Here is a 9749-nt window from a genome sequence, read left to right on the forward strand (position 1 = left end):
ATGATTTTTAATACCATAGTACCAAAAGGGACTATTTTTATATTTCTTAACTTTGTGATGAGTCCCTCAATTAATTAATTAAAAGTCCCTATTTCTATTGAAATCTTTAAACTTCGTTATAGAACCTTTTAAGGTACTTTATAGAACCTTATCGTTGCTTATGTTGCTGGATACGGGACAAAAAAGGTTCTAAGTTGCATCTTTCTTTGGAGAGTGTACTGAAATTTATAACACAAAAATAATATTCTATCTTGACTTATTTCTAGAATGTATAGCCAATAAATATCTCTCATCAGGGTTTTAATAAACAAAAGATATCTACTTAAATCCCCTCGCACACCACCATAGAAGTTGTTTTTGGCATAAGATACCTGCAGAAACTGAAATGTGCTATGTCGGCCAAACCCCATTGGTTTTCCATTGGGTTCCATTGTGGTTCTTTTTAGCACCAGAAAAAGTTCTTTATACACAAAATGTTTTTTTAACTTTAAGCTTGAAGAAGCTTTAAGGAACCATTAAGGAAGAACCCACAGAAGGTTCTAAATAGAATAGAAATAAGGTTCTTTAGCCAAGAAAATGATTTTTAATACCATAGTACCAAAAAGGGATTATTTTTCACTTAACTTTGTGATGAGTCGATGAATTAATTTAAAGTCCCTATGTCTATTTCAATCTCCCCCTTAAATAACAATGTCTTAGAAAACTCCACTGTTATTTCAGAAGTGTCTTCAAGTTTAGGAACGTGCAGAACGATGTATTTCACATAAAGGAGGGTGGTGACATTCTACCTTTGGTTTGTTTGTCAGCTCTGCTGGAAGCAGAGCATTGAAAAATAATTATAGACTCATCTATTTGTTCCTCTGCACGGAAATCTTTAGTAAAAGGCGAAAGATTTATGCGTGTATTGCAGAGAAACCAGAGTAATGAATGCTGCGTTACTCGAGACCCATTCTAAATATAGAATATGAATTCCATGGTGTTAAGCGTCAAATCATGCGGTTATCGATCGAATCATGACATCACTTGGATTAATGTCCGGGATGTCAACCAAACCCAATTGGGTTTCCATTGTGGTTCTTTGAAGCACCAAAAAGTTCTTTATCCAAGAAAATGGTTCTTTGTAGAACTTTAAGCGTGAATAACCTTTAAGGAACCACAAGAAAGAACACTCAAAAGTTTCTAAATAGAACAGAAAAACAGGTTCTTTAGTCAAGAAAATGATTTTTAGTACCATAGTACCAAAAAGGGACTATTTTTTATATTTCTTAACTTTGTGATGAGTCCCTCAATTAATTAATTAAAAAGTCCCTATTTCTATTGAAATCTTTAAACTTCGTTATAGAACCTTTTAAGGTACTTTATAGAACCTTATCGTTGCTTATGTTGCTGGATACGGGACAAAAAAGGTTCTAAGTTGCATCTTTCTTTGGAGAGTGTACTGAAATTTATAACACAAAAATAATATTCTATCTTGACTTATTTCTAGAATGTATAGCCAATAAATATCTCTCATCAGGGTTTTAATAAACAAAAGATATCTACTTAAATCCCCTCGCACACCACCATAGAAGTTGTTTTTGGCATAAGATACCTGCAGAAACTGAAATGTGCTATGTCGGCCAAACCCCATTGGTTTTCCATTGGGTTCCATTGTGGTTCTTTTAGCACCAGAAAAAGTTCTTTATACACAAAATGTTTTTTTTAACTTTAAGCTTGAAGAAGCTTTAAGGAACCATTAAGGAAGAACCCACAGAAGGTTCTAAATAGAATAGAAATAAGGTTCTTTAGCCAAGAAAATGATTTTTAATACCATAGTACCAAAAAGGGACTATTTTTCACTTAACTTTGTGATGAGTCGATGAATTAATTTAAAGTCCCTATGTCTATTTCAATCTCCCCTTAAAAACAATGTCTTTTAGAAAACTCCACTGTTATTTTCAGAAGTGTCTTCAAGTTTAAGAACGTGCAGAACAATGTTTTTCACATAATGAGGGTGGTGACATTCTACCTTTGGTTTGTTTGTCAGCTCTGCTGGAAGCAGAGCATTGAAAAATAATTATAGACTCATCTATTTGTTCCTCTGCACGGAAATCTTTAGTAAAAGGTTCTAAGTTGCATCTTTCTTTGGAGAGTGTACTGAAATTTATAACACAAAAATAATATTCTATCTTGACTTATTTCTAGAATGTATAGCCAATAAATATCTCTCATCAGGGTTTTAATAAACAAAAGATATCTACTTAAATCCCCTCGCACACCACCATAGAAGTTGTTTTTGGCATAAGATACCTGCAGAAACTGAAATGTGCTATGTCGGCCAAACCCCATTGGTTTTCCATTGGGTTCCATTGTGGTTCTTTTAGCACCAGAAAAAGTTCTTTATACACAAAATGTTTTTTTAACTTTAAGCTTGAAGAAGCTTTAAGGAACCATTAAGGAAGAACCCACAGAAGGTTCTAAATAGAATAGAAATAAGGTTCTTTAGCCAAGAAAATGATTTTTAATACCATAGTACCAAAAGGGACTATTTTTCACTTAACTTTGTGATGAGTCGATGAATTAATTTAAAGTCCCTATGTCTATTTCAATCTCCCCCTTAAAAAACAATGTCTTTTAGAAAATTCCACTGTTATTTCAGAAGTGTCTTCAAGTTTAAGAACGTGCAGAACAATGTTTTTCACATAATGAGGGTGGTGACATTCTATCTTTGGTTTGTTTGCCAGCTCTGCTAGAAGCAGAGCATTGAAAAATAATTATAGACTCATCTACTTGTTCCTCTGCACGGAAATCTTTAGTAAAAGGCGAAAGATTTATGCGTGTATTGCAGAGAAACCAGAGTAGTGAATGCTGCGTTACTTCGAGACCCATTCTAAATACAGAATATGAATTCCATGGTGTTAAGCGTCAAATCATGCGGTTATCGATCGAATCATGACATCACTTGGATTAATGTCCAGGATGTCAACCAAACCCGATTGGGTTTCCATTGTGGTTCTTTGAAGCACCAAAAAAGTTCTTTATCCAAGAAAATGGTTCTTTGTAGAACTTTAAGCGTGAATAACCTTTAAGGAACCACAAGAAAGAACACTCAAAAGTTTCTAAATAGAACAGAAAAACAGGTTCTTTAGTCAAGAAAATGATTTTTAGTACCATAGTACCAAAAAGGGACTATTTTTTATATTTCTTAACTTTGTGATGAGTCCCTCAATTAATTAATTAAAAAGTCCCTATGTCTATTGAAATCTTTAAACTTCGTTATAGAACCTTTTAAGGTACTTTATAGAACCTTATCGTTGCTTATGTTGCTGGATACGGGACAAAAAGGTTCTAAGTTGCATCTTTCTTTGGAGAGTGTACTGAAATTTATAACACAAAAATAATATTCTATCTTGACTTATTTCTAGAATGTATAGCCAATAAATATCTCTCATCAGGGTTTTAATAAACAAAAGATATCTGCTTAAATCCCTCGCACACCACCATAGAAGTTGTTTTTGGCATAAGATACCTACAGAAACTGAAATGTGCTATGTCGGCCAAACCCCATTGGTTTTCCATTGGGTTCCATTGTGGTTCTTTTTAGCACCAGAAAAAGTTCTTTATACACAAAATGGGTTTTTTTTAACTTTAAGCTTGAAGAAGCTTTAAGGAACCATTAAGGAAGAACCCACAGAAGGCTCTAAATAGAATAGAAATAAGGTTCTTTAGCCAAGAAAATGATTTTTAATACCATAGTACCAAAAGGGACTATTTTTCACTTAACTTTGTGATGAGTCGATGAATTAATTTAAAGTCCCTATGTCTATTTCAATCTCCCCCTTAAAAAACAATGTCTTTTAGAAAACTCCACTGTTATTTCAGAAGTGTCTTCAAGTTTAGGAACGTGCAGAACAATGTTTTTCACATAATGAGGGTGGTGACATTCTATCTTTGGTTTGTTTGCCAGCTCTGCTAGAAGCAGAGCATTGAAAAATAATTATAGACTCATCTACTTGTTCCTCTGCACGGAAATCTTTAGTAAAAGGCGAAAGATTTATGCGTGTATTGCAGAGAAACCAGAGTAGTGAATGCTGCGTTACTTCGAGACCCATTCTAAATACAGAATATGAATTCCATGGTGTTAAGCGTCAAATCATGCGGTTATCGATCGAATCATGACATCACTTGGATTAATGTCCAGGATGTCAACCAAACCGATTGGGTTTCCATTGTGGTTCTTTGAAGCACCAAAAAGTTCTTTATCCAAGAAAATGGTTCTTTGTAGAACTTTAAGCGTGAATAACCTTTAAGGAACCACAAGAAAGAACACTCAAAAGTTTCTAAATAGAACAGAAAAACAGGTTCTTTAGTCAAGAAAATGATTTTTAATACAAAAAAAAAAAAAAGGGACTATTTTTTATATTTCTTAACTTTGTGATGAGTCCCTCAATTAATTAATTAAAAAGTCCCTATGTCTATTGAAATCTTTAAACTTCGTTATAGAACCTTTTAAGGTACTTTATAGAACCTTATCGTTGCTTATGTTGCTGGATACGGGACAAAAAAGGTTCTAAGTTGCATCTTTCTTTGGAGAGTGTACTGAAATTTATAACACAAAAATAATATTCTATCTTGACTTATTTCTAGAATGTATAGCCAATAAATATCTCTCATCAGGGTTTTAATAAACAAAAGATATCTGCTTAAATCCCCTCGCACACCACCATAGAAGTTGTTTTTGGCATAAGATACCTACAGAAACTGAAATGTGCTATGTCGGCCAAACCCCATTGGTTTTCCATTGGGTTCCATTGTGGTTCTTTTTAGCACCAGAAAAAGTTCTTTATACACAAAATGGGTTTTTTAACTTTAAGCTTGAAGAAGCTTTAAGGAACCATTAAGGAAGAACCCACAGAAGGCTCTAAATAGAATAGAAATAAGGTTCTTTAGCCAAGAAAATGATTTTTAATACCATAGTACCAAAAAGGGACTATTTTTCACTTAACTTTGTGATGAGTCGATGAATTAATTTAAAGTCCCTATGTCTATTTCAATCTCCCCCTTAAAAAACAATGTCTTTTAGAAAACTCCACTGTTATTTCAGAAGTGTCTTCAAGTTTAGGAACGTGCAGAACGATGTTTTTCACATAAGGAGAGTGGTGACATTCTATCTTTAAGCATTGAAAAATAATTATAGACTCATCTACTTGTTCCTCTGCACGGAAATCTTTAGTAAAAGGCGAAAGATTTATGCGTGTATTGCAGAGAAACCAGAATAATGAATGCTGCGTTACTTCGAGACCCATTCTAAATACAGAATATGAATTCCATGGTGTTTAGCGTCAAATCATGCGGTTATCGATCGAATCATGACATCACTTGGATTAATGTCCGGGATGTCAACCAAACCCCATTGGGTTTCCATTGTGGTTCTTTGAAGCACCAAAAGGTTCTTTATCCAAGAAAATGGTTCTTTGTAGAACGTTAAGTTTGAATAACCTTTAAGGAACCACAAGAAAGAACACTCAAAAGTTTCTAAATAGAACAGAAAAACAGGTTCTTAAAGCCAAGAAAATGATTTTTAGTACCATAGTAGGCCTACCAAAAAGGGAATATTTTTCACTTTTCTTAACTTTGTGATGAGTCGATGAATTAATAAAAATGTCCCTATGTCTATATCAATCTCCCCCTTAGTGACAATGTCTTTTAGAAAACTCCCACTGTTATTTCAGAAGTGTCCTCAACTTCCCGGACTTCAAGTTTAGGAACAAAAAAACGGAGAAAAAATGAGATAGTGCCGTTTCCTACCAATTATTCCATGGTCATTTGCATCACAACCCAGCTGAAGACTGAAGGTTTCAGTCGCAACGTCGGTTCGTCCGTCAAAATAGGTATGTCTGGTTGACCAGATTTAAATTAAATCTTAATTTAGTTTTAATATACTTTTGAATCTCATTTGGGCTAAACATCCATCTTAAGTAAGGGAGTGTTCAGAAATACTTTGGTGGTGGGGGGGGGGGGGGGCTGGAAAAAAGGGGGGGGGCCAAAACAGTTTTGGACCTTAAAAGAGGGGGGACCAAAAGTTTTAGGTGGTAGGAAAGGGGGCCAAAAAGTTTTATGCTTTAAAACACAAAATTTTCGCGCATTGAGACCCTCGATATCACTTTTAACATGGGCAAGTTTTGGTTTTCAGTGCTTTTGTTTGATAAAATGATGACACTTAGTGTACTTATATATTAATTAATATAACATTAAAGATGATCAGCAACATCTGGGTTGGTCTAAGAAATACTGGCACTTTTTTTTTATCATAGAATTTTATATCTCTTCAAAGTAGGCTACAAACATGATTATGTACCAATCTGATTAAAATACAACTACATGTAATTCAAGAAAGATTGCAACTAGAGTCAACAGACGCTGAATACAAGCCGCAATTTGACCCTATAACTTGACCCCTGGGTTACGGATGGGGTCAACTGCTCTTGCATTGTGCTTAGGATGTCATAAGAAATATTCCTGGTGAATTTCAGCTTAATCGGAACTTATACATGGATTTTGATTTTTGAAAATTTTTGATTGACCTTTTGACCCCTTAATGACATTTGACCTCAATGAAAAAAAACCTTATATACACCGACAAAATGCATTGTTCTAATTTTAATTAAAAAATTCTAACATGTTTAGTTCTTGAGATAAAAATTCTTGAAGTTATTTAGCTAAAAACAGGAAGTGACCCCTTAATGACCTTTGACCCCCAAAATAAAAATACCATACATACATCAGGTAACACTGATTCATGTATGATGGTTATATTACTCTGGTCTGTCTACATTTTGAGACAAAATTTTTTTGAACATTTTGATAATTTTGGTTTTTGACCGGAAGTAACCCTTAATGACATTTGACCCCAAAACTGTAGGCATCCTAAAGACCCTGGCTAGTAGCAATGCATGTGTGCTAATGGCGACTCTCTGCTATGTAATTTGTAAAGACAGTGATTTTTTGAATATTTTTAGACTTTGACCGGAAATGACCCCTTAATGACCTTTGACCCCTTATCTGAGCACACCCTATAGACACCGACTAAAGTCGAGTCACATGATATAACCATGTTCTCATCGCATGAAATTTGTGGAAGGAGTAGCATTTTTTGTGAAATCACATTTTTGACCATTATAGCTAGGTCAAAGGTCACAGCGAGGTCAAAGTCAAATGGAAGGTTTGGCCTAGCCCAATGGTCATTTGGGTCAACTTTGGTTGAAATCTGTCAATCCCTTGCGGAGCTACATGCAGTTGATTGCGGTTGCCAGAAGAAGAAAGAAGAAAGAAAGAATTGAGAAGAGACAGAACAAGCCGACATTCGTCGTCGGCTTGTAAATACATTGAATTTCTTTGCACGTAAACTGCACACTTCCACCAGTTTACAATTTCTCATTGCAAAATTATTTTGTACACATAGGGGCCATGGGTAGATTTACCATAGGGCGGAGTGGGCACAGGCCCAGGTGCCACGGTCTTTGGGGCCAAAACTGATACCTGTGTGTAGTGTCTACATTTGCGTGACCAAATTAATCTCATATTTGACCATTTTAGCTTTTTGCTTAAATTAGTTCCAATTTTAACAATATTTGACCATTCAAACTTCAATATGGCCAAAATTTTTGCGCGGTTCGCGCGCATTATTTTGTACTATCATAATAGCCACAGATCGAAATTATGCTGATGTGCCTATAAACATCCAAATAAATCCTCTATTTCATTTATCCCTGTACAATCAGATAAACACCCTGATTTGGGACAAATCTAAATTAAGTATAAAACTAGTGACAAATGGTGGTCATAGACCACAAACCTAGCTGGGCGTATTGGTGTTGTGGAGGTATCTGACCCCTGCAAAATGTTCGAAATTTTTTTTCCTGGTCATGAGGTTTGTTGTCACTGAGTTTGAGTCCTGTACTCCTTACAGATGTCCAGAAAATGCAATTTAAGATTTGACCCAAGATGACCTTTGACCTGACCCCTGCAAAATGTTCCCCTGGGCCCCATAACCCTTACAGATATCCAGAAAATTAAATTATAAAATTTGACCCCAGATAACATTTGACCTGACTCCTGCAAAGTGTTCCAAAATGTCCCCCTGATCATTAAGGTTGTTATCACCAAGTCTGAGCCCCGTACCCCTTACAGATGTCCAGGAAATTCATTTCTAAAATTTGACCTCTGCATGACCTTTGACCTGACCCGTGCAAATTGTTCCCCGGTCATGAGATTTGTTGTCACCGAGTTTGAGCCCCATACCCCTTACAGATGTCCAGATAATGCAATTGTAAGATTTTGCCCCTTTAATGACCTTTGACCCCAATTCTGTATGCAAGTTCTAGGCGTGGGGTATAGCCGATGCATATATGCAAATGACATCATTGTACTATATAATATGTGGCAGAAGAAGCATTTTGAAGGTATTTGGTTAAATACAGGAAATGCCCCCTTAATGACCATTTACCCTAATTCTGTTTAGACCTTATGGGCGCTGGATATAGCCGATACATATGTGCAAGTTACGTAATTGTAGGGTGTAACATGCAGGAGGAGAAGCATTTTGAAATTTATTGCCAGAAAGAAGAAGAAGAAGGAAAGAAGAACTAGATCTGGTTACAGATCTGGACCTAGCCGGGGCCGGAAATGCCAGTCTTAACTTAAAGTTTGACCTTTGACCGGCTATTATGGACATCTCACACCATTAATGGTGCATCACTGTAGCATGTAGGGGCTTTATCCGTCTTCCATAGGCTGAGATACAGCTACTTTTCCGTAATTTTAAACATTTTTTGCAAATTTGACGTTTTGACCCCTTAATGACCTTTGACCCCAATATAAAAAAATCCATATATACACCGAGAAAATGCATTGTTACAGTTTAAATTAAAAAAATCTACTGTGCTTAGTTATGGAGATAAAAATTCTTGAACTTATTTAGCTTAAAACCGGAAATGACGTCTAAATGACCTTTGACCAAAAAATAAAAATACCGTGCGTACATCAGGTAACACTTATGCATATATGAAGTTAATGTCACTCTGGTCTGGTTACGTTTTGAGATATAAAAAATGAACATAGTTGACGATTTTTGGTTTTTGACCGGAAGCGACCCCTTAATGACCTTTGACCCCGAAACTGTAGACACCCCAAAGACCCTTGCTAATAGCAATGCATGTGTGCTAATGACAACACTCTGCTATGTAATTTGTAAAAACAGTGATTTTTGAATATTTTTAGCTTTCAGACCGGAAATGACCCCTTAATGACCTTTGACCCCTTATCTGTGAACACCCTATAGACACCGACCAAAGTCAAGTCACATGACCTAAGCATGTCACCATCACATGTTATTTGTGGAAGAAGAAGCATTTTAGAGTAAAATCGCATTTTGCCATTGTGAGCAGGTCAAAGGTCAAATGGAGTTCAATGTCATGTCACATGTGGGGACATGGTCAGTGGTGTTTGTGACTAAGTATGGTCAAAATCGGTCAAAGCATAAGAGAGCTAGGGCGAAACGTGGCAAGTCACGCAAAATGTCACGTGTTGCCAGAAAGAAAGAAAGATCCGATAGCATCCCAAGACCTAGCCGGTGTCCCGGCTAGGTAACTAGTGGCAAATGGTGGTCATAGACCACAAACCTAGCTGGGGCGTGTTGGTGTTGTGGAGGTATTTGACCCCTGCAAAATGTTCCAAAAATGTTCCCCTGGTCATGAGGTTTGTTGTCACCG

General features: G+C 36.0%; 4 non-coding genes across 4 annotated transcripts; all 4 read right to left on the minus strand.

Annotated features, from left to right (window-relative positions):
- Nucleotides 1-804: 804 nt before the first annotated feature.
- Nucleotides 805-924, minus strand: LOC140161490 (U5 spliceosomal RNA). The gene has a single exon (XR_011860175.1). It is a non-coding gene; the product is annotated as a U5 spliceosomal RNA (small nuclear RNA).
- Nucleotides 925-2721: 1797 nt separating this feature from the next.
- Nucleotides 2722-2841, minus strand: LOC140161494 (U5 spliceosomal RNA). The gene has a single exon (XR_011860178.1). It is a non-coding gene; the product is annotated as a U5 spliceosomal RNA (small nuclear RNA).
- Nucleotides 2842-3944: 1103 nt separating this feature from the next.
- Nucleotides 3945-4064, minus strand: LOC140161495 (U5 spliceosomal RNA). Its single transcript, XR_011860179.1, has one exon. It is a non-coding gene; the product is annotated as a U5 spliceosomal RNA (small nuclear RNA).
- A 1078-nt stretch (nt 4065-5142) lies between these two features.
- Nucleotides 5143-5258, minus strand: LOC140161406 (U5 spliceosomal RNA). The gene has a single exon (XR_011860098.1). It is a non-coding gene; the product is annotated as a U5 spliceosomal RNA (small nuclear RNA).
- Nucleotides 5259-9749: the final 4491 nt, after the last annotated feature.

This window comes from Amphiura filiformis, chromosome 9 (genome assembly GCF_039555335.1).
Source record: "Amphiura filiformis chromosome 9, Afil_fr2py, whole genome shotgun sequence".
Lineage (NCBI taxonomy): Eukaryota > Metazoa > Echinodermata > Ophiuroidea > Amphilepidida > Amphiuridae > Amphiura > Amphiura filiformis.